Source organism: Octopus sinensis, linkage group LG26, assembly GCF_006345805.1.
Source record: "Octopus sinensis linkage group LG26, ASM634580v1, whole genome shotgun sequence".
Classification (NCBI taxonomy): Eukaryota; Metazoa; Mollusca; class Cephalopoda; order Octopoda; family Octopodidae; genus Octopus; species Octopus sinensis.
In genome coordinates, this window is record NC_043022.1 from 12,306,846 (window position 1) to 12,334,345 (window position 27,500).

General features: G+C 36.0%; 1 protein-coding gene and 1 long non-coding RNA gene across 2 annotated transcripts in view; one reads left to right on the plus strand and one right to left on the minus strand.

The window, feature by feature from the left end:
- Nucleotides 1–27,500, minus strand: part of LOC115224675 — a 103,824-nt gene that overhangs the window by 33,376 nt on the left and 42,948 nt on the right. The window lies entirely within an intron of this gene.
- Nucleotides 8,746–16,159, plus strand: LOC118768049. Its single transcript, XR_005003972.1, has 3 exons — nt 8,746–8,758; nt 9,395–9,399; nt 16,074–16,159. It is a non-coding gene; the product is annotated as an uncharacterized LOC118768049 (long non-coding RNA).

The following is a 27,500-nucleotide window of genomic DNA, read 5'->3' on the forward strand; positions in this document are numbered from 1 at the left end:
TTCTGAAGCATGGAACAAACTGCCGGCATCAGTTGTTAGTTGTCGGAGCACTGCATCCTTCAAAACTTCCATGCTTCCTGAGATTCGCCAACACTACACCTGATTTCCTCACCTCCATACACACACAAGCATGTATCTGACTCATACATTGTTCACTTTCCAGACATTTGCACATTACTGCATGTACTTTATACGCACTTTTGACAAGTTGTGGTGCACCTGAGCACTGTATACAATAATTTCATTATTTTATTTATATATATATATAATGCTGGTTATCCAGTATTCATGGCATATAAGTGACTGAGGTGAGAATATACCTTCTGAATGAGATGCCAGTCCATCGCGGGGTCACTCATTTACAGTTGAGTGGACTGGAGCAACATGGAATGAAGTGTTTTGCTCAAGAACACAATATGCCACCTGGTCTGGGAATTGAAACCATGATCTTCCTCGCCCGACTGCAACACCCTAACCACTAGTGCAGGTGCATTTACTGGGACTTTATTTTATCAAATGAAAGGTAAAGTTGGCCCTGAGCAGGATTTGAAACCAGAATGTAAGGAGCTGGAATGACTAAAGTATTTTTCCAGCATTTTAGCAAATCTCCCAGCTCACTGTTTTGTTTTTAATTTTTTTTTTTTTTTTTTGTGTAATGAAATAATTAAAATTTGTTTTGATTTTCTAATTTCAAGTAATTGTGGCTTGAAATCAAAGTGAGAATCACGTCTCTTCCACTGGTAATGGCAATCAACTTCTCATTTCAAACATGAACATCATTTTTGACATGTGAATGAGAGAGGTGAGAGAGAGAAGATAAGAAGCTGTAGGTGAGAGTCGTTAATAGGTAACAGCAGGGGATTGGGATGATGGTGATGGACGTGGTGGTGGTGGTGGTGGTGGTAGTGAAGATTGCTGGGATGATGGTGGTGATGGTAGGGCAGGCAATACAGAGATGTTCCTTATTTAAGACCATTGCTACTACAACCGCTGCCAGTGCTGCCTCAATTAACATACCTATCTACCAGTCTGCCTGCCTGCCTGTCTAATTAGACAAATAGTTTGAGATGGTGTGCATAGGTGTGTGTGTGTGTGTGGGTATGCGTGAATGTGTGTGTATATGTATGTATGTATGTATGTATAAATATATTTATGCGTGTGTGTGTATGTATGCTTCAGTGTGTGTGTGTAGGTATGCGTGAATGTGTGTGTATATGTATGTATGTATGTATAAATATATCTATGCTTGTGTGTATGTATGCTTCAGTGTGTGTGTGTGTGTGTGCGTGTGTGTGTGTGCGTATGTGTGTTTTGGAATGTTCTTTAGTAATTTCTGTAATTTGGTCAATTAGCAGCTGATGATCAATGGACAGATGATTGAGAGTAATGAATGTAAGCAGTAGATAAATGTGTGTGTGTGTGTGTGTGTGTGGTTGGGGATTGTATTTAATGTTTCACTGGAAATGACAGGAGAATGGGATGAGTTTGTGTAGGCCAACATATCAAAGAGGGGAGGAAGAAGAGAGAGAGAGAAAGAGGGAAAAAGAACGAGAGAATGTTAAATATAGAAGTACAATATATATATATATATATATATATATATATTACATACATATTTATATATATATATATATATATATATATATATATATATCTATATATATATAATATATATATATATACATACATACATATTATATATATATATAATATATATATATATATATATACATACATATTTATATTATATATATATATATATATTATATATATATATATACATACATATTTATATATATATATAATATATATATACATATTTATATATATATATATATATACATACCTACATATTTATATATATATATATATACATACATACATATTTATATATATATATTATATATATATATACATACATATTTATATATATATACATATATATATATAATATATATACATATATATATATATATATATATATACATATATATATATATATATACATATATATATATATATATATATATATATATATAGGCGTAGGAGTGGCTGTGTGGTAAGTAGCTTGCTTACGAACCACATGGATCTGGGTTCAGTCCCACTGCATGGCACCTTGGGCAAGTGTCTTCTACTATAGCCTCGGGCCGACTAAAGCCTTGTGAGTGAATTTGGTAGACGGAAACTGAAAGAAGCCCGTCGTATATATGTGTATATATATATATATATATATATATATGTATGTATGTGTGTGTTTGTGTATATGTTTGTGTGTCTGTGTTTGTCCCCCCAACATCGCTTGACAACCGATGCTGGTGTGTTTATGTCCCTGTAACTTAGCTGTTCAGCAAAAGAGCTAATATTTTGTTGAAATATTGAGCAAGCTTATAAGAATAAGTCCTGGGGGCGATTTGCTCACCTAAAGGCGGTGCTCCAGCATGGCCACAGTCAAATGACTGAAACAAGTAAAAGAGTATATATTGAGCGGGAGAGAGAGAGAACAGGTAAAAAGGGAAAGAAGAAATAGAGTATATATATTTTAGGTGTGGTTGTGTGGTAAAATGTTTACTTCCCAACCATATGGTTCCAGGTTCTGGGTTCACTCTCACTGTGTGTCACCTTGGGCAAGTGTCTTCTACTATAGTCTCGGGCTGACCAAAACCTTATGAGTGGATTTGGTAGACGGAAACTGAAAGAATCGGTCATATATATATATATATATAAAGTTAATCCAAACAAGAAAGCACAAAAAAACACAACAATGCGAGGACGTGGAACAAATATAGTATTATTGGACGCTCAGGAAAGAAGGAGGGTTTAACGTTTCGAGCGGAGCTCTTTGTCAGAAACATAGGAGAAGGAAAAATCCAGAGAAGGGAAGACAGAGGAAAAAAAATCGCCAACGGTACACACGAGGTCACATTTTGAATATATATATATATGTGTGTGTGTGTTTGTGGCTGTTTGTCTCCCACCACCGCTTGACAACCAGTGGGGGGGGGGTTACCGCCCCATAACTTAGTAATTTGGCAAAAGAGTCTGATAGAATAAGTGCCAGTACTGGGGTTGATTTGTTTGGCTAAAATTCTTCAAGGTGGTGCTCCAGCCTGGCGACAGTCTAATGACTGAAACAAGTAAAAAAATAAAAGATGTGTATTCTTCCTATCTATCTCTGTCTCTGTATCTTTCTGTATAAACACAAGAGATGCTGAAAACACTTTCTGGTATTGCTATGCTTTGAAGTACATAGTTCAACGATCCTAATTTCCTCAGCATATTTTGCTGAAATATTGAGCGAGTTTGCTGCTGCTCTTTGAAGCATGCATATGTTAAAGAATAATGCTTTCTTCATTTCTTATATAATGTATCTCAGACTCTGCACTTTTGTCGATTCTCTGCTGTATTGATTGAACTCATAGCGTGCAGGATAAAGGAGTTTAATGTGGAACCAATTGCTGGTAACACATGCGATTCACTGGTAGCACATGCCATGCCTGCTAGAATATTATATATATATGCATGGGTATGTCTGCATTAATAATATTGCTGTTTATTAATTTATTAATTTATGACAATATCTATTTTTATAACTCTATATATTTTTATATGTGGAGGTGTGTGGCTTAGTGGTTAGGGTGTCAGTATCATGATCGTAAGATTGTGGTTTCGATTCCTGGACGGGGCGACGCGTTGTGTTCTTGAGCAAAACACTTCGTTTCATGTTGCTCCAGTCCACTCAGCTGGCAAAAATGAGTAACGCTGCGATGGACTGGCGTCCCGTCCAGCTGGGGCTAAGTCAATGAATCGACCCCGGTATTCAACTGATACTTATTTTATCAACCTTGAAAGGATGAAAGGGCAAAGTCGACTCCGGCAGGATTTGAGCTCAGAACGTACAGACAGATGAAATGCCACTAAGCATTATTTCTCAGTGTGCTAGCAATTCTGCCAGCTCACCACCACCACTATCACCACCACCATCTACTACTACTACTACTACTACTACTGCTAATATTTTTGATTAATTAACTTTTGTAGTGATCTTAATATCCTGTGACATGTAATGAAGAGATATGGAGGCAAATCAACTTCTGGATTGTTCTTTAATACAAATGACAAAAACATTATTTATTATTATATCAAATAATTATTATTTAATTATTATATGATAAGTATATCATATAGCTATTATCGCATAATTGTTATATAATTATTTATCATAATGTTAAATGTTATTTATCTTTATTTTATTTTCTTAGTCAAATATTAACGATATCGAATAACAGTTTCCAAATGTCAAGAAAATCGATTTTCCTAGAAATAACAATTAAAATTATTAAACCAACTTCATAATGAATATGTTTCAATGGAAACTGTTTAATATAAATGAAGCAGCTGTTCGAATAATTAATAGAAACGAAGAATAATTCCTAGCCAGTAATAATCATGAAATTTCCAATAACTTTCAAAATACACAAATTGCAATGTTATGGAAACAATGGAGAAGGCATTAATATAAGAGACAAAAGTCAATATTATAGCAGGACCAAGATATATATATCTATATAGATATTATCATCATCATCATTCATCGTGTTTGTTTAACATTCACTTTTCTATGCTTTCATGAGTTGGATGGAATTTGTTGAGGTAGATTTTCTATGGCTAGATGCCTTCAAGCCTCATTTGTTTTCTAAGCAAGGTAATATTTCCCATGACCAGACATGTTTTCCATGGAATAATAAATAAAAAATAAATGCACCTTTTTAAAGCCTGACCAGGCTCATGGGCCCGAATTCCTGGTTTGAATGGCGTATGTGTTCCTCAGCTGGACGGGACGCCAGTCCATCGCAGCGTTACTCGTTTTTGCCAGCTGAGTAGACTGAAGCAATGTTAAATAAAGAGTCTTGCTCAAGGACACAATGCCCTGCTGGGAGTTGAACTCACAATCTTACGATCATGAGCCATATATCTTCCCTCAAGTGCTGCTCAATCTTTTTCATGCTCAGTTGGTCTTCCTCATCTCTCTTGAGGTACAGTACTAGCGTGCTTCCCTCCAAGTATAGAGCCATGAGACCTACTATATCATTGATGCCTTGTAGCCTGGCCCTGCCTTGATCTTACAGATCCAGACCTCAACATCTCCGTTATGGAAAGATCTGATGGCATCACTGCCAATCTTTATCTTTGCTGCCATATTGTGGAAGGAACAACAATAATGGAGTAATATATTTATACACAAGAAGTGACTGCTGAAATAGCTTGTTGTACAAGGGAACTGTAATGTGGGGGAATAAGATACGGATGACCTACCTCCTTGTTGTCGGTTGTCTAGCTGTACTAAGTCCAAAACACGCATCCCACTCTGTTGTACCTAATGTAAGCAGCGGCTACTATCAATCCCACTAGCTTATTCAATTGACATTCATTTCCTTTCCTGTTCTGGTCAGGCCCCTTTGACCATTGACATCACAGCCCTTTCATTCCAGCTCATCTCATCCCACAAATTGCCAACCATAGCAGATGATTTGCTGACCAAGTCACTGTTGATTATATGTTTCTTTATTACCCACAAGGGGCTACACACAGAGGGGACAAACAAGGACAGACATAGGGATTAAGTTGATTACATCGACCCCACTGCTTAACTGGTACTTTATTTATCGACCCCTAAAGGATGAAAGGCAAAGTCGACCTCGGCGGAATTTGAACTCAGAACGTAACGGCAGACGAAATACGGCTACGCATTTCACCCGGCGTGCTAACAGTTCTGCCAGCTCGCTGTCGTACGCTGTTGATTATAATCAGAGCAGACACAGCCTGGGTTTGAAGTGGGTTCGAAAGACATGCTTTAACAAAAGCTAAGGGGTGCCTCACTCCCAATGGTCTTCCAGCATGCTAGATACCAACCCAATAATTCTAAGGGCCCATGCTAACTTTCACAAGCAGGGATCCTGTTGATTGTACAGGTGAAGGCTCCTCGTCAAAGCCGATGGAGATGCCATCACTTAGTATTCTTTCACAGAAGCATTTAATCTGGAGACTGCTTCTTCCTGCTACATTGTCCGCCTTGCTTGTGGCACAATGACTCAATGGATGACTTGACTGCAGGTAGCCGGTAGGAGTTCTACGTGAATGACGAGTGCTTTTGTTTGATTGCATTGCTTGGATGATTTATATGGATCGATTGGACGATGGGGATAAAGTTTGAAGAATTATTCAGCAAGGATGATTTAATTTACATTGAAATCTAATTTTGAGTTAGTGGCGGGGGGGGGGGGACGGCAACAACAACAACAACAACAGCTTCAACAGCAACACACAACCATGAGAGTAATAACAATCAATAACAAAGACAACAACAACCACACACACCAATGTCCCACAAGAAAGAAGAAAATACGAAAACAAATGGAGAAACAGTAACAACAGCTGTAACAGAAGAGAATAACAACAACAACAACGACAACAACAACAACAAGTGGGAAAATGTTGCAGAGGAAAAACGACAGAAACCTCATGAAAACAATAACAATGACAACAACAATAACAACAACAACCTAAACAGCAATGACAACTGTCTTACTGATGATATGTGAAGTTTTAAAACCTATACATACACAAATATACATACACACACACACACACACACACATACATATATACACACATAACATATGCAACTATATACATTCACATACACAAACACTCAGGAACACTCTTACACAAACACACACACATATACATATACACACACACACACACATATATACACACACATAACATATGCAACTATATACATTCACATACACACACAACACTCAAGAACACTCTTACAACACTTACACACACACACACATACATATACACACACTCACATACACACACACACACATATACATACACACACACACACATATACATATATACACACATAACATATGCAACTATATACATTCACATACACACACAACACTCAAGAACACTCTTACAACACTTACACACACACACACATACATATACACACACTCACATACACACACACATACACACACATATACATACACACACACACACATATACATATATACACACATAACATATGCAACTATATACATTCACATACACACACAACACTCAAGAACACTCTTACACCACTTAAACGCACACACACACTTATACACATGCATATAGATACACATATGTATATATGCATACACATCTTTTGGGGTCGATAAAATATATATATATATATATGTGTGTGTGTATGTATATATATATATATATATATATACACACACATGGACAAACAAACATATACTAAAAAAAAACACTCAAACAACAGAAATAAATTAACTCCAAACACTAACTTTAAAACAAAATATGCAAATAAAGAAGTTCAATATAAACTTAGATAAATACACAAAACCACAAAAATTAAACACAAGACAAAAAAAGGTACATAAATATATAAATAAAACATGTAAACACGATGAATAAAAACAAAATGAAATTATAAAAATAAACTTAGGCAACAATAAAAAAGATGTTACAATTTAATTTAAAATATAGTAAATATTGTAAAGCCGTTGGTGGTGGGTGAAGTGGGGGTTTGTTGTGGAGGTGGTGGGGAGTGTCATGGTTAGGGTTGTGGTGTTATGGTGGAGGTGTTGTCGTCGCGGTGGTATTGTGGTGGTGGTGGTGGTGAGTGAAGTGGGGGGTTGTTGTGGAGGTGGTGGAGAGTGTCGTGGTTAGGGTGGTGGTGGTTATGGTGGAGGTGTTGTCGTGGTGGTGGTGGTGGTTTGTGGGGGATGATGTGGTGAGTGTCACGGTGGTGGTGGTCGTGGTGGAGGTGGCGAGTGTTGTGGTAGGGGCGTTGTCATGGTGTCCGCGATGTCAAAAGTGGAGGTGGGCATGGAATTGGGGTGGAGTGAGGTGGGAAAGTGTCATTGTGGGATGGGAGGTGTCATTGTAGAAGTGGTAAATGTCATGGTCAGGTGGTGGTGTTGGAGATGGTGGTGGTGGTGGTGATTGTGGCAGCGGCGAAGGTGGAGTTAAATTTATTTTGTTAAGTGACAATATGCAGTGTTAAGTTGAAATTATATTCCAAAGCCATTGTTTCATCAATAAATATGACACTGATCAATAACTGTATTGGTGAGTGGAAACTATGGCTATAATTGATTGGCTTCTGTTTCAACAGGGGTTGGGTGGGGGGGACTGGGGTGGAGAGATAGAGACAAATGGTTTTATTATTAATATTCTTCTTAAGGCGGTGAACTGGCAGAATATTTCACAGACCAGGCGAAATGCTTGGCAACATTTCATCTGCTACTACGTTCTGAGTTCAAATTCCACCGTGGTCAATATATATGTAGGTTTATACATATATATATATATATGTATGTTGTATGTATGTATGTATGTGTATATATATATATACATACATTTTTTCTCTCCTTGTGTTTTCCTGTGTCCCTTTCTGTAGAAGAGCGTAGGCTCGAAATGTAAAAGACTTTTTCTATTCCTGAGCGTTATTCTAATACATCTGTTTGTTTTGTACACCACCTGTCTTCATCTTTTGTTTTTTTCGTAAAATTTCCCTCAATGGTTAGAGCGTCGAGCTTACGATCATGAGGTTGTGAGCTCGAATCCCAGACCGGGCTGCGTGTTGTGTTCTTGAGCAAGGCACTTTATTTCACGTTGGTCCAGTTCACTCAGCTGTAGAAATGAGTTGCAACGTCACTGGTGCCAAGCTGTATCGGACCTTGCCTTTCCCTTGGATAACACTGGTGGCGTGGAGAGGGGAGGCTGGTATGCATGGGCGACTGCTGGTCTTCCATAAACAACCGTGCCCAGACTTGTGACTAGGAGGGTAACTTTCTAGGTGCAATCCCATGGTCAGTGTCGTGACCGAAGGGGGTCAACAAGTCAACACATATATATATATATATATATATATCTTATGGTTTTGCTTAAGCATAACAATATTGATAACCAGTTGTTAGAACAGAGTTATATATACTTTAGAGTAAAGTGTTATGCAAGTAAAAAGAGTAATATAAATTAATGAATGACAAGAGAATGGGAGTTATGTAATCACCTTGCATCACTCCTGTTTACTTGTTGCACACACATCTCTCGCTCCCCAATCCTGTCTTCACTGCCCTGCTCACTGTATCATTGCTATCCTGTTGTCCCGCACCCTCTCTATGTACTAAGATTTCACCAGTCATTGCATTCCCCACCCCAACACTCTTTAACCCTTTAGTGTTCAGATTTTTCTATCAAGCATAATGCTTACTGATCCACATTGATTTGAATTAATCATGCATTATCTCATATCTTCAAAGATCTTGATGGTGTAATTACTTAATGTAGAATAACATTGTAGGGTAGGTGTGAGGGCCTGGATCTAGTCAGTTTGAACATAAAACAGATTAACTATTTTGGCCGGACATGGCCGGTTTAAATACTAAAGGGTTAAGTTCATGTGAAGTCCTTACTCCTTACTCATGCACCTTTGGCCATACCCTACCATTTTTTGTATTCTGATCCCCCGTTGCTTGTGAGTACGCCCTGGCACTTTGTCACCATCTCTCTCTTGCTTTCTCTTGCACTGTCACTCTCTTCCACTCTGTCTCTCTTTCTCTTGCTCTCTCCCTCTGACTGAAGATACATGGGTAACCATGTATCTTCTCTCCAGCAACACACCTGTTTCTGTCCTCATTATCGCTCATTCTCTCTTTCTCTCTTTCTGAGTGAATAACTATGTATCTCCTCTACAGCAAGGCACCTGTTTCTTATTTCTTTACTACCCACAAGGGGCTAAACATAGAGGGGACAAACAAGGACAGACAAAGTGATTAAGTCGATTAGATCGACCCCCAGTGCATAACTGGTACTTATTTAATCAACCCTGAAAGGTTGAAAGGCAAAGTCGACCTCGGTGGAATTTGAACTCAGATCGTAAAGACAGACGAAATGCTGATAAACATTTTGTCTGGTGTGCTAACGTTTCTGCCAGCTCGCTGTTTCTGTCACACTCTAACCTTTCATCACCTGACACAAGGTTGACTCCTCCAGTGCTCCCTCCTCTTTCAAAAGATCTTTGTCTTACAAGTTACTTGGTGACCCTACAGGTGCTGGTGCCACGTAAAAAGCATCCAGCCCACACTGGAAAGTGGTTGGTGTTTGGAAGGGCGTCTGGCTGTAAAAACCATGTCAAAACAGACACTGAAGCCTGGTGCAGTTTTCTGTCTATGCAGCTCTTGTCAAAATGTCCGACCCATACCAGCATGGAAAACAGACATTAAATGATAATGATGGTCATGATGATATATGCATATTTACATACACACATATATATTACATGCACACATGTATATATACACACACATTCATATATATATATACACACGCACTTTTGTATATATATATATATATATATGTGTGTGTGTGTGTGTGTGTGTGTATGTATACACACACACCTTTTTAGTAAAGCTGCAAAACCACGACAAAAAAACTGTTACTCAGAGTTTTACATTTCTGTTTGTTGGACACTTGTGATCAAGACTTGATCACAACTGTCTGACGAATGGAAATGTGAAACTCTGAGCAACAGTTTTTCTGGTCAGGTTTTTTCAGCTTTAATAAAAAAAAAAAAAGTATATTACTCTACCTCTGATATTTGAGTACTATTTTTTTGCCACCTGGTCTTGCATTTATATACTTACATACATACATACATACGGATGGATGGATGTATGGATGGATGGATGGATAGATAGATAGATAGATAGATAGGTAGATAGATAGATAGATAGATAGGTAGATAGATAGATAAATAGATAGATAGATAGGTAGATAGATAGATAAATAGATAGATAGATAGGTAGATAGATAGATAGGTAGGTAGATAGATAGATAGATAGATAGATAGATAGATAGATAGATAGATAGATAGATAGATAGCTATAAAATACTAAGTTATATTTAGACAGAAAGAACTCAGTACAATTTAATTGAAGAATCAAAATACTGAGATGCTTTTAGAAGGAATTTCCTTTGAGAACCACAGATATTGAACCCAGTGAATAAAAGCCTGAATATTTTTGATGGTTTTGTTATTTTTTTTTATTGATCTCAACCATTTGATTCAAGCATTCATATTTATCTATAACATTAGTGAAATGTTCTGTTTGATATACATATAGTATTGTCCAAAATTGGTCTGCTGACTTCACCCTGTTTGGGGGTTATGTTGGGTTAATGTCTTGTGATTGAGTTGATGAGAAAATTCAGCTCAAATAACATTTGACAAATAATTAATCTAAGAGAAGAAAATTATGGAGGCTGTTATCAAATGATTTAGAGTCATATATATATATATATATATATATATATATAAAATAAATATAATATAGATAAAATAAATACAGGTATTCATTCAATTAATTTGACATTGATTGCTTGATGTCTGCTGCCAGTTGATCTCCAAGGATATTTTTATAATGAAATCTCTCCACTTTTCAGTGGTGTGTCTATATATGTGTGTGTGTGAAAATTATATATATATATATATATATATATATATATATATATATATAAAATAATTTGCACATTCGACTATATATATATATATATATATAAGAAATAATTGAGATCAGTTGGATTAGGTACTTAGGTTGAAGCAGCAAATCAGTCCAGTATTATCTGCACAGCTCAAAGTAAAGTGAATAAAATCAAAATAAGCAACAGGATATCAAGACGTGATGCGTTTCAAGTGACTCTATTTAATTGAACAATGCAATCGTTACATCAATTTAAATGTAGTGCTATCATCAACTGCACAAAAAAAATAAATAGAATTTTAACAAGTAGGACACATTCATATAATTTTTCTCAAATACTTTAACAGAGCAAGAAGATGGAAGAAATTCATGTTGTTGCAATTGCAGCTAAGAATAGACTACACTTCCAAGAATCACATGAAGCCTGTTTGTGAGTGTTCTAAGACTAGAAGACTGTGTCTATTTTGAATAAAGGACAAGAGTGAGTTGACAGCTCATGGTTAGGTATGGTCATAAATATTATCATATATATCCCTTTTCCCCCACTGGGAGGAAATAAGACATTAGAAGTTGTCAGTTGGATATAAGTAACTGTCTATAAAAAGGGGCAGGTAGGGGAAGACTTTGAATCATGATGTTAATTACCAGTTAAAGGGGAAATACGCTAAGAAACCTAAGATGTTAATACAGAGGAAATTTTATGTTGGGACACTATAGGTGATTATTTATAAACAATATGTTATATAAAAAGTAGATGCCTAGTGACAATCTGGATAAGCTAGGCTTTTCAGAAAAGGAATTTGTACAATACAATCAGTAAGTGGAACAGTAAAAATATGCCAGACTTTTCTCAAGTTTAAAATGTGAATTTGTTTTTGTTATTTACATTGCAATGGTGGAGCTTTCTATCTTTGTTAGAAACCAGCTCCTTCCTCAGGGGAAGATTTCAAATAGTTAAAAAGAGAACACACACACATTATTGTCATCATTTAACATCCTTCTTTTTCCATACTCAAAGTTGAGTGAATCAAAGAGTTTCAACAGATTAACTATGAGGACACTACTAACAACATTCCCAGGTCACCATCCAAGCTGATACAGATAACGTACCTACCCTGCACATAGGGAAGGACAATGGCTGATATGAATAGATAACTATTATGAAGTAACAACAGTGGGTCTCGGTAAACATCAGGGGCAAGCAAAAAAACCTGTTAAGTGTAATAAAGCAATATGAAGGAATCAAAGTACTTTTTTCCCCCTTATATGTAAGAATACAGAAGAGTACGATTGAATGGTGGTGGTGGTCGTGGTAGGAATAATGATTGTGGAAGCAGCTGTCGTTGGGGGTCACTGAAGAAACAGTTCACAACCCTGTGCATCAAACACCCTCTATCGATGACTAACTAGTAACCCACACTATCACCCACATTACCTTCTCCCTCTTTCTCTCACTCACCTCTCTGTCTCTCTCTTCCTCTCTCCCTTTTATCCCCTTTCTCCCACCCCCCATTTTTTTGCTCTTAAACAAACACAATTACGAAGTAGAAAGGAAGGAGATGAAGGAAAGGAGAGGGAAGCGGAAGGTTAGAAAGGGCGTTTGTTTCCTTGCCTTGAAGTCCTCTGGTCATTTCAGATCTCTCCCTCCCCCTTTCTCTCTCTCTCTCTCTCTCCTCTCTCTCTCTCTCTCTCTCTCTCTCTCTCTCTCTCTCTCTCTCTCTCTCTCTCTCTCTCTCTCTCTCGTTAAAAACCATTTTATATTGATGGAAATCACATCTGAGGACAATCATAAACGAATTCCAAAGAAAGGAAGTCACTGTCATCAACCTCCATACGACAGACATCCAAAGAAGAAGGAGACACTGTGTGTGTGTGTGTGTGTGTGTGTGTGTGTGTGTGTGGTTCTGGTGTTATTTGTTTTTGATATTAATATTTTCTGGCCAAAGAAATCAATAGCCAGGGAAATCAAAGGAAATCGTTATTTCACAATAACAACAACAATAATTACTATCATTATCAATGTAATTATTATTATTGTTGTTGCTGTTGTTGTGGTTGTTAGTGTTTTGTTGTTGTTACGACGGTGAACATTTCATAATACGATTAATATGAAGTAATTTGAATAATTAGCATTCATGTTAATATTGGTTTCAAATTTCGTCCCAGTGCCAGCAGTTTTTAAGGGGAGGGGAAAAGTCAAGTACTCGATTGGTATCATCAACCCCAAGAGGATGAAAAGCAAAGTTGACTTTGGTGAAATTTAAACTCAGATTGTAAAAAGACGGATGAAATACTACTAACCATTTCCCCCATAGGTGCAGGAGTGGCTGTGTGGTAAGTAGCTTGCTAACTAACCACATGGTTCCGGGTTCAACCCCACTGCGTGGCATCTTGGGCAAGTGTCTTCTGCTATAGCCCCGGACCGACCAATGCCCTGTGAGTGGATTTGGTAGACGGAAACTGAAAGAAGCCTGTCGTATATATGTATATATGTATGTTTGTGTGTGTTTGTATGTCTGTGTTTGTCCCCTTCGCATTGCTTGACAACCGATGCTGGTGTGTTTACGTCCCCGTCACTTAGCGGTTCGGCAAAAAGAGACCAATAGAATAAGTACTGGGCTTACAAAGAATAAGTCCCGGGGTCGATTTGCTTGACTAAAGCCGGTGCTCCAGCATGGCCGCAGTCAAATGACTGAAACAAGTAAAAGAGTAAAAGAGAGAGAGAATGTACCAATCATTCTGCCAGCTTACACCTTAGTATTCCTACTGGTTTCAAATTTTCACACAAGACCAGCAATTTGAAAGGAAGGAGAAATTGATTACATCGATCCCAGTGTACAACTGGTACTTATTTTATCAATCCTCTAAAGATGAAAGGCAAATTCAGACTCAGCTGAATTTGAGCTCAACATAAAGACAAATAAAATGCTACTAAGTATTTTGCCTGCTGAGCTTAACCCTTTCGTTACCAACCCGACTGAAACAGGCTCTGGCTCTGAGGTACAAATGTTTTGTTTTCATAAGTTTTGAATTAAAATCTTCCACCAAACCTTTGTCACAATTTATGTTCCTAACACTAGCTTAATGATAACTAAGTTATTTTACTAAATTCTGTGTTATATTTAATGTAATTGAAAGAAACACAGAGCATCTCAAAATAAATACAGTAATGAAAGGGTTAATGATTCTACCAGCTTGATGGCTTAAAACCTGACTATTCATATTAAACCTTTCAATACCAACCCGGCTCGCCTCTGGCTCTCTTGTACAAATGTCTTGTTTACATAAGTTCTAAATTAAAATCTTTTACCAAACCTTAGTCAAAATTTATATTCCTAACACTAGCTTAATGATAACTGAGTTATTTTACTAAATCCTTTGTTATATTTTAAATTAATTGAAAGAAATGCAAAGCAACTCAACAGAAATATGGTAATAAAAGGGTTATAATATACAATAGAGAAACAATTCTCTTTTACTCTTTTACTTGTTTCAGTCATTTGACTGCGGCCATGCTGGAGCACCGCCTTTAATCGAGCAACTCGACCCTGGGACTTATTCTTTTGTAAGCCCAGTACTTATTCTATCGGTCTCTTTTGCTGAACCGCCAAATAACAGGGACATAAACACACCAGCATCAGTTGTCAAGCAATGCTAGGGGGACAAACACAGACACACAAACATACATGCACATACACATATATACAACAGGCTTCTTTCAGTTTTCGTCTACCAAATCCACTCACAAGGCTTTGGTTGGCCCGAGGCTATAGTAGAAGACACTTACTTGCCCAAGGTGCCATGCAGTAGGACTGAACCCAGAACCATGTGGTTGGTAAACAAGCTACTTACCACACAGCCACTCCTGCGCCTAATTCTTAACCCTTTTGACACCAATCCACCTGAAACTGTCTCTGGCTCTGTAGTACAGTAACAAAAGGGTTAATAATACTCTCAATACTGATAGAGGGTCTGTCCAGAATATCTTGTTATATTTAAGTCATGGGGCATTTTATGTTCTGGTTTTGATGCTCTGAATGTTAATTTTGCCTTTCATTCTTTTGGTGGATTTAATCAACTGTTCCTCTTCCTTCCAATTTCAGGACTTGTTTTTATGATAGAAAGTTTGTTTCTTCTTTTTATTATTATTATTATTATTATTAAGCTGCAGTATTGATAGCATGCTGGACAAAACACTTTGTGGTGTTTCATCTGTGTTTATGTTCTGAGTTCAAATTCCACTGAGGTCAGTTTTGCCTTTCATCTTTTCAAAATTGATATATACAACCCAAGTGTGTAACTGGTACTTAATTTATCAACCCTGAAAGGATGAAGGCAAAGTTGACCTCGATGAAATTTGAACTCAGAACGTAACGGCAGACGAAATACTGCCAAGCATTTCACCCGAGCTAATGTTACTGCCAGCTTGCCACCTTGAAACTTTGAAAGTTTGAAATAATTATCATCATCATCATCATCATAATGGCGGGGGATTGATAGAATCATTAGTGTGTCAGACATATTGCTTTGTAATATTTGATCTTGCTCTTTACGTTCTGAGTTCCAATCCTGCCAAATTCACCTTTCATTTCCTATTCAGTCGTTAAAATAAAGTAGCTGTCAAGTTGTTGATGATACTCAAAATAGTTAATTATTTTTAAAACTTGTCTTTCTTCTGTTTTTTTATTCTTTGTCAATTAAAAACTTGAGAAGCTAATTATTCGTCCTCTGTGCCGTCTACCACATTAATATATGCTCTATAATCTCATTAAAATTCCACAAATAGGCCTTCGTCTACACTTTATACTAACTTATACTGATTTATTCTAGTTTATTCCAGTTTACTGCCACTTAACGTCTCCAATAATTAGCAAGTCTCTAATCAATGTTTACAATTTCCTGCCACAGACCAACAATAAAACTCCATATAAACAACTAAAACAGTGAGCTGGCAGAATCCTTTGCACATCAGACAAAACGAATAGAAAGATTTCTTCTGGTTTGTTATGTTCTGAGTTCAAATTCTGCCAAAATCATCTTTGCCTTCCATCTCTTCGGGGTCAATGAAATAAAGTACCACTAGTCAAGTACTGGGATTGATGTAACTGACTTACCCTTCCCCTCCAAATTGCAGGTCTTGAACCCTGTAATGGACAGGCATCCTGTTGAAGGGCATTGTTGTGAACTTGGTCATCATGAAAACTGGCCTTGAAGGCCCTAAGGCTCATATATATATATATATATATATATATAATAAATATTAGGGAATAAATCCAAATTTACAGGGAAAAAAATCAGATTTAGGATTAAATCGATTTTATAGTAAAATATTTTTTGACTATTTATTAAAATTTTATGTATTGATTAAGTCTTTCCTTGTTTGTTTTGCAAAATAGTGGTTTTGTCTCGAATAATATTTTATATATATATATATATATATATTAGGGCGGCAAGCTGACAGAATCATTAGCACGCCGGGTGAAATACTTAGCGGTATTTCATCTGCCGTTACTTTTTGAGTTCAAACTCCACCAAGGTCGACTTTGCTTTTCATCCTTTCAGGGTCGATTACATAAGAAATATGGCAGAACATTCTAAGTGATTTTTGTGCTCATTTGTCAAACTCCATGTCCTACAGTTGTAAGGCTGTAATTGAAAATAATGGCTGTGGAACTAGATATTAATAATAAATTTTTATTCATTGATCATTTGTGCTGTAAATTAATTGTGATTAACTTGCATCTTGAATTAATTGTGCATTAAAATTATTCAAATTGTGGAAAGATATATGATGCCTATATCATTCAAAAGAGAAAAAAATTCTACATAAACTGTAAAAAGTAAAATAATTTTATACAGTTTTGTTTAAGAATAAATTAATGAAGGAATAGAACTGTCATCATCGGTCTTAAACTTAATTTGGTCTGTGCATATGTATGTATGTATAATTATTATTTGAGGGAATAAAATCCAAAGTTACAAGGAAAAAAAAATTCAATTTATATATATACCGGAGTAACCACATAAATGTGAAACAAGGTGGAAAAAAGAGTACTCAAATACCAGAGGTAGAGTAATATGCTTTATTTAAAAGCAGCAGAAATATAACAAAAGCTGTTACTCGGATTTTCATGTTCCCATTCGTTGGACACTGTCTGACGAACGGGAATGTGAAACTCCGAGTAACAGCTTTTGTTATATTTCTGCTGCTTTTAAATAAAGTATATATATATATACATAAATGTAGTGTGGAAGGTGTTTATAAGCCATTTAAAAACACAAAAACTGTTAGATTCACTTCAACATTTAAATTTAATTTGCCAAAATATTTTTGTCACTTTGAAACCGCAACCTGTTCACTGACAAAATTCTGTTCAAACAGGTCGCAATCCCAAAGCAACAAAAATATTTTGGCAAATTAAATTTATATGTTGAAGTGAATCTAACAGTTTTTGAGAGTTTCTTAAATGGTTTATAAACACCTTCGATGCTGCAATTGTTTTCGTTTCAGCACATGACCTCTGATCAAGTCACTTGCTATGTTAATACATCTCTGTAGTGTGTGTGTGTGTGAACAATTTTCTCTACATTTGAAGTGAAAATTTCTTTTTCCCCTTCTTACATATAATCATTACTGTCTAAATTTCTTATAATTTATTATGATTTATTATAATTTCTTATAATTTATTTATCCAGACATCATCATCATCATCAACCATTACTGTCTGAAGTCCTAGGACTCAGAGGGTCAGTTCCCCAGTTCCCATGGCATACAAGTGACTGAGATCACAACATTCCCCTTGAACAGGATGCTGGTCCATTGCAAAGTCACCCGTTTACAGCTGAATATAGAGGAGCAAAGTGAAATGGAGTGTTTTGCTTAAGAATACAATGCACTGCCTGGTCTGGGAATCAAAATCACGATCTTGCTATCATGAGTGCAACCCCCTAACCCCGAAGCCACAAGCTTAGTGGTTGTGTTTTTGTCAATATTTTAAACTGATAACCCCACATATAAACAGGCCCCTTCACTCATAACTTTCTCCCCAGTTATATTTGTCGTATGTGGACAATCATTAATCTCTCTCCTTCTTTCTCTTTAAAATACAATTTCTTTCTTACCACATCTGGCCACTTGTATTTCGATTCCTTTGGCCGGCCTGTACTATTGCTTCTAGCCAGCAACCTCAACCTAAATGATATCGCCGAGAGGATTTCTTATTTGATATCTCTTATTATAAAAGGCAGATTTTATCTGCCTCCCTTTGGGAGTTATACAAATCTACAATATAGGATTTCTTCAATTACAATTTACCTAGCAGTTTTAAGAGTACAATGCATCGCGTCATGCCAGGTCCAGTTTTTAAAATTTAAACTCCAATTAAGCAAAATTTACAGAAAACTCACATTCTGGTGTGTGTGTCAAATGCTTTTCTTAGTCTGGTTTACACCACACGCAAACGCACACACACACAAAGGGAGCGAATTGTTTCACTCACGCTATCACCCTTCTCCTCCTTTGTCTTTGCAAGTTGGCAGCTATTAAAGTGAAAACAGTGAATCCGACAGCGATTAAGAACATGAATTAGCACCTGAATGGAGTGAAAATTTAAAAACTGTTTCTTTCGGTGATTTTTCTGAAGAAACTGCACCAAGCCACAGACTTTCCCAGAAGAGTAAAGCCTTAAACTATTTCTTTTTACTTTTTCGAATGAGCCTATTTGAAATCATTACGCTAAACGTAAACAAAACGAAAGAAACGATAGTTTGTTATTTCCCACAACCTTAAATGAAATTAAGGCCTATTTTGCCATAAATATTATTATGGGTATCAGAAAGTTACCCAGAATAACAAATTCTATCGTAAAATTTTGTTGTATACCCAATTGAATATTAGCTAATAACCCATTTTCTATAGCGATGTTTGAACAAAATTTTAATAATTTTACAGAAAGTTACCCAGAATAACAAATTCTATCGTAAAATTTTGTTGTATACCCAATTGAATATTAGCTAATAACCCATTTTCTATAGCGATGTTTGAACAAAATTTTAATAATTTTACAGAAAGTTACCCAGAATAACAAATTCTATCGTAAAATTTTGTTGTATACCCAATTGAATATTAGCTAATAACCCATTTTCTATAGCGATGTTTGAACAAAATTTTAATAATTTTACAGAAAGTTACCCAGAATAACAAATTCTATCGTAAAATTTTGTTGTATACCCAATTGAATATTAGCTAATAACCCATTTTCTATAGCGATGTTTGAACAAAATTTTAATAATTTTACAGAAAGTTACCCAGAATAACAAATTCTATCGTAAAATTTTGTTGTATACCCAATTGAATATTAGCTAATAACCCATTTTCTATAGCGATGTTTGAACAAAATTTTAATAATTTTACAGAAAGTTACCCAGAATAACAATGAGCCCTTCTGGGTATTAGCGCGCGTCTACGATGAGTCTACGATTTAAAAAAAAATTACCATCATATTTTTCCATTTTAATGCATTTTTTTCGCTTTTATATAAGGGAAGTAACTCTCTAAAAATATCTACGATGTGTCAACGATTTAAAGAAAAATTTACCTTGATTTTTTTTCAATTTTTAATGCATTTTTTTGCTATTTTTTGGCTATAACTCTCTAAAAATGCTTATATAGTTATTTCCCTTACAACCCGAGCAACGCCGGGCGATACTGCTAGTTGGTTTATAAATGAGGCTGTTTCATTAAACTCTCATTTTCGGAATAGGTGCTTCTCATATTGGAACAGGTGCATCTCACTGTTGTTAGGTATTGTCTTGTTAACAAAGGAGATTTTGTTATTCTACATTAGCATGTATTGAGAAATCTTTCTGAGTTATAGTTCACTTGATCCACATTGGCACACACGACCCCCCACCACCACATATATATATATATATATATATATATATAGATATATAGATAGATAGATAGATATTAATTCACAGTCTTGATATAAATGTTATATCCCTCCTTGCTAGACATGAATATATCGATATATCCATATATTGACATATTGGTATTGGAATGACATGGTTATACATGGCAGTTACAAAATTCATTGATATGCTACATTCACACACTGACACACATGCACACTTACACACATGCACACTTACACACGCATATTAATTATTTATGAACAGTCCAATGTAAAGAGCACATTCTTGGCAGTGACTTTGACTGCACATACGTATATATGCATATATACATATACACATACATGCATAGACACTCACACAGTCAGAAATGTTGACATACATGCACCAGAACATGTATACACACATATATAGACACATTGGCATTGACACACAATCTTTCTGTCAGTTTCAACTATGCACTTTCCAGATATCCATTCGACTGAACAACCAGCTCATATTAACGTGTAGGTGGTTGAGTATTCCAAGAACGCTTTTGCCTTAGCCTCATTATCTTACAACTTCTGTGCCGAGACTGTGCACATACAACTTCTGTGCTGAAACTGTACTTACTTAATTATACACACAAACATAAAAAATGTAATGTGTGTGTGTGTATGCATATGTGTATATATATATATATATATATATATATATATATATATATATTGTATAAAGATAGTGGGTAAGGCCAAAACAATGTGAAGTAGATACAAGTTAAATCACAAGAAAACAAATATGTGAATTAATATGACTTACCTTGCATTCAATATTTCGGGGTTATGACCCCATCCTCAAGAAATTGACAAATGTTGCAGATGTGTGTGAGCTTATACACACGCACATCAGCAACACTCGTAAATTTCTTGAGGATGGGGTCATAACCCCGAAATATTGAATCCAAGGTAAGTCTATATTAATTCACATATTTGTTTTCTTGTAATTTAATTTGCATTTACTTCGCATTGTTTTGGCCTTACCCAGTATTTGTATATGTATATATATGTTTGTATGTATGTGTGTGTGTATGTATGTTTGTGCGTGTGTGTATATATGTATGTGTGTGTGTATATATATATGTCTGTATCTCTTATTATAAAAGGCAGATTTTATCTGCCTCCCTTTGGGAGTTATAGAAATCTACAATATAGATTTTTCTTCAATTACAATTTACCTAGCATTTTTAAGAGTACAAGGCATCGCGTCATGCCAGGTCCAGTTTTAAAATTTAAAACTCCAATAAGCAAAAATTTACAGAAAACTCACATTCTGGTGTGTGTGGTCAAATGCTTTTCTTAGTCTGGTTTACCCAACACACGCAAACGCACACACACAGTGGGCAGCGAATAAAATGAAATAATTCACTTACTGTAGTGAGTGATTCTTTCACTCTGCTGCCCCCACTTCCTCTTTCCACACATAGACACGCAAATATATTAATAAATTGTAAGCTAACGTGCGTGTGTGTGTGTGTGTGGCGCGTGTGTGTGAGGGTGCGTGTGTGGTGTGTGCGTTGTGCGTGAGTGTGTGACAGGAAATTTTTTTTCGACGAATATAAGACCTATATCCAAGTAGCAGAAAGATAAGACAGTAAGGTGTGATTTGAGGGAGATTGGCTGCTATTTCTACCATGTCTAGCTGCCATGTAGGGTTCTCCCTCATAGGCTCATACATACATATATACATAGATAAGACAGTAAGTGTGATTTGGGGAAATTTGGCTGCTATTTCTACCAGTCTAGCTACCATGTAGAGGTCCCCCTCATTGGCTCATATATATATACATACATAAGACAGTAAGGTGTGATTTGAGGGAGATTTGGCTGCTGTTTCTACCAGGTCTGTTAGGCCTTCTCATGTAAACTCAAGCTTTCTCATGCCTTGAACATAAGACCAAAGCAGAGAATGTATTCTTTTATTCTTCTGCTTTTTCCAGCCATTGGTCTGTGGCCATGCTGGGGCAATGCCTTGAAGAATTGTAGTTTAATGAATCAACCTCCAGTTTTTTTTGTAAGCATTGTACTTATTCTATCTGTTTCCTTTGTCAAACCACTAGGTGACAGGGATGTAACAAACCAACATTCGTTGTCAAGCAGTGGTGGAGGACAATCACAAGCACAGACACGCACACACACACACATACATGCATACACATATACACACATACATACATACATACATATATATATATATGTGTGTATATATATATTGCAGCGTGGAAGGTGTTTGTAGCCATTTAGAAACACACAAAAACCGTTACATTCACTTCAACATTTAAATTTAATTTGCCAAAATATTTTCGGCGCTTTCAGACCGCGACCTGTTCACTGACAAAATATCGTGCTAACAGGTCGCGGTCTCAAAGCGACAAAAATATTTTGACAAATTAAATTTAAATGTTGAAGTGAATCTAACGGTTTTGTGTGTTTCTTAAATGGCTTATAAACACCTTCAACGCTGCAACTGTTTTCGTTCCAGCACACGATCTCAGATCAAGTCACTTGCTATGCAAGTACATCTCTGTAACTATATATATATTTATATATATGTATATTGGTAAAAACAGTAAGATAACAAAAGAAAGAAAGAGACCTCAATATTATGTAATATAGGAAATATTTATATATAAAAGTGAGGTTGTGTGTCTGTCTCCTACAATTTAGATTCCTAACTACTCCCACATTTTGCAGTGCAGTTTAACCAAAACCGGGTATCTTATAGTCGTGATTCATATCGAGACCGTCTGGGTATTAGCGCGCGTCTACAATGAGTCTACGATTTAAAAAAAATTTACCATCAATTTTTCCCATTTTTAATCCATTTTTGACATATATAAGGGAAGTAACTCTCTAAAATTTATTATTAAATCTCAGAACGTAAAAAGCTACAGTAACACCCCTCCCCCTTTGTGGTTAGCCATATTGAGATGGCTATTATACTTTACATCTCTAAAAATGCTTATATAATTATTTCCCTTACAAACCCGAGCAACGCCGGGCGATACTGCTAGTGTGTATATATAAGTATATATATGTATATATGGGTATATATACGTATATATATATATGTGTGTGTGTGTGTGTGTGTGTACATATATATATATACATACATGCTCCTATATATTGAGTAATCTTTTTGATTCATGTCAGTTCTTATATATGTGCATGTATGAGGTGTGGCTATAGATTCAGTAATTCAAGAATCTATCTTATATGTTATTTGATATACCTTCATCACTGCTGATGTTACCAAGTAGTTTCATGCTGAAAACCTTTCGGAAGTGGAGAGGTAAATGAATAATCATCAGACCATTCAGTAACATAAATTGGCTGTTACAAGAATATATTTTTTTGCTACTATAATATAGCTGTTCTATACAGCACTTTGTTACTACAGGTTAACCCCAGGAAAATGTATTTTCTAACTGGTTAATGACACACAACCTGTGTCCAATATATTGTAAGTAAGGGAGTGAATCACTCCTCTCCAGTTTGGCAAAACCAATAGACCGTGGTTTCTGGGTCTTTACCCATCATTGGTACTGGATGCTTGCCTGCTAAAGATGGTAGCCAATCGTTTCTACTCACAATACATAAACAGAGAAGTGGCAGACAGCCACTGATCTCATAAGGAGCAAAATAGCTAGTTGTAAAATCTTTAGAGATTTTAGAACTAGCTAATTAGCTTGTTATGAGAATATAATATTACATAAATAATATACTCATTTTGTTATCAGATATATGAGTGCCTGTGTTTTTCGGTTAATATATATTTTAACACCTGGTCACCAAAACAAAAAAAAACAGTCTAATAGGGGTAAAAAAAAGGTGTAGAAAATGAATATGAAAACAAAAGTTTGCACAAACGGATGGGGATGGGGAGAGGACTTTAGGAAAATTCACAAGATCCAATTTTTCCCTCATAACTTTCAGGAAAATGGATATATATTGATGAAATTTTATAGAAATACCTTTCAAATGGCATAGATTACGATTATAAAGAAATTTGTTGGGAAAATATTTTCTGAAGAGGTGGGGAGAGGATTTTGGGAAATTCACATGCTTTGTCTTTTCCCTTCATAATTTTCAGGAAAATGGATATCTTTCAATAAAATTTTACAGAAACACCTTTCAAACAGCATAGATTACGATTATAAAGAAATTTGTGGGGAAAATGTTTTCCGAAGAGGTGGGGAGAGGACTGTCGGAAAGTTCACACAATCCATTTTGTTTTCCTCATAATTTTCAGGATTTAGTTTAGAATCCAGTCATCAAAACGAAAAAAAAAAGGGGTCTAATAGGAGTAAAAAAAAAGGAATAAAAAACGAATATGAAAACAACAATTTGTGCAAACGAACGGGGTATGGGTGAGGAGAGGACTTTCGGAAAATACACACGATCCGATTTTTTCCCTCATAACTTTTAGGAAAATGGATATCTTTCAATGAAATTTTACAGAAACACCTTTCGAACAGCATAAATTATGATTATAAAGAAATTTGTGAAGAAAATGTTTCCTGAAGGAGTGGGGAGAGGACTGTTGGAATCTTCACATGATCCATTTTTTCCTCTCATAACTTTCAGGATCTAGTTTAGCGCCTGATCAGCAAAATGGAAAAAAAAAAAGTCTAATGGGTATTAAAAAAAAATGCATAGAAAGTGAATATGAAAACAAAAATTTTACTCAAATTAACAGGGTGTGGGTGGGGAGAGGACTTGCAGAAAATTCACATGATCTGAATTTTTCCCCTCATAACCTCCAGGAAAACATTTTCCCCACAAATTTATTTATAATCGTAATCTATTCTGTTTGAAAGGCATTCTGTAAAATTTCATTGAAAGATACCCATTTTCCTGAAAGTTACGAGGGAAAAAATCGGATCATGTGAATTTTCCGAAAGTCCTCTCCCCCACCACACCCCTGTTCATTTGCACAAAATTTTGTTACCATTTTCATTTTCTACACTCTTTTGCACCTATTAGACTGGGTTTTTTTTCACTTTGGTGACTGGATTCTAAACTAAATCCTGAAAGTTATGAGGGAAGAAAATGGATCATGTGAACTTTCCGACAGACCTCTCCCCACCCTTTTGGAAAATATATTTTCCCCACAAATTTCTCTATAATCGTAATCTATCCTGTTTGAAAGGTGTTTTTGTAAAACTTCATTAAAAGATATCCATTTCCCTGAAAGTTATGAAGGGAAAAACAGATTGTGTGAATTTTCTGATAGTCTTTTCCCCACCCCTTTTACAACGAGTAGGCTGGGGTTTTTTTTTGTTTTCGACAATGGGTCTCAAACTGTACATTGAGCCCCAAAAAGTGGTAATTTAAATTTTCACCCCACCTTAATTAAGCAAGGCCATGTGTGTAAGAAAAAAAACATTTTCTAACAGAAAAGTATGCTAGGGGTGGCTGTGTGGCAAGTAGCTTGCTTACGAACCAAATGGTTCCGGGTGCAATCCCACTGCATGGCACCTTGGGCAAGTGTCTTCTACTATAGCCTTGGGCCGACCAAAACCTTGTGAGTGGATTTGGTAGATGGAAACTGAAAGAAGCCTGTCGTATATATGTATGTATATGTTTGTGTGTCTGTGTTTGTCCCCCCGAAATCGCTTGACAACCAATGGTGGTGTGTTTACGCCCCCATAACTTAGCTGTTCAGCAAAAGAGACCGATAAAATAAGTACTAGGCTTATGAAGAATAAGTCCTGGGGTTGATTTGCTCAACTAAAGACGGTGCTCCAGCATGGTCACAGTCAAATGACTGAAACAAGTAAAAGAGAGTATTTAAAATCAATTATCTTCTACATACCTATTTTTTAAAAAATCACTGTGAATAAATGCCAGAAATGACCTCAGGCTCTCCAATATTTTAAATTATAAACAGAAAGAGGGGCAGGGAGTAAGGTTGAAAAAAAAATCATAAATTTTCAAAATTTTTTTTATAGCATAAATGTGTTTATGGGAAGAAAAATATAGAAAAACATCAATACATGCAAGAGTGAGAAAGAAACAAGGAGGGTTGTCTTGGAATGTGCTAGAAACAAATGCCAAATTTCCCTTAAATTCTACTTTTTCCTCTGAAAATATTTACAATTTTTTTTTTTTTTTTACCAAAAAGGCTCCTCCCATAAGTGCAAAAATTTGGCCAAAATCAGTCTGAAGGAGGGATGCTGGGAGTAAAAAAAATGAACTTATATGGTCTTCCTGATCCGAAACTCCATTTTTCAAAACTTTTCTCTCCACCACCAAAAAATTGAATTGTGTTAATTTTACCCAAATCCACTCCCCACCCCTTTGGAAAACATTTCCTCCACAAATTTCTTTATGGCTGTAATCTATGCCATTTGAAAGGTATTTCTATAAAATTCCATTAACATATATCCATTTTCCTGAAAGTTATGAGGGGAAAATCAGATTATGTGAATTTTCAAAAAGTTCTCCCACCACCCATTCATTTGAACAAATTTTTGTGTCATATTCATTTTCTACACATTTTTTTTACACATATTAGACTTTTTTTTTTTTGTTTTGGTGACTGGATGTTAAACTATAGATTAACCCATCTTTCTGCCTTATGAAAACTTATTTGGAGACACACATATGCACGTGTACACACACACACAAGACTTGGTTATGGAAACAGTTGACATGAATAGAAAAAAAATCAAACTATTAAACAGACGCAGGAGTGGCTGTGTGGCAAGTAGCTTGTTTACCAACCACATGGTTCCGGGTTCAGTCCCACTGCGTGGCATCTTGGGCAAGTGTCTTCTACTATAGCCCCGGGCTGACCAATGCCTTGTGAGTGGATTTGGTAGACGGAAACTGAAAGAAGCCTGTCATATATATATGTGTGTTTGTGTGTCTATGTTTGTCCCCCTAGCATTGCTTGACAACCAATGCTGGTGTGTTTACGTCCCCATCACTTAGCAGTTCAGCAAAAGAGACCGATAGAATAAGTACTGGGCTT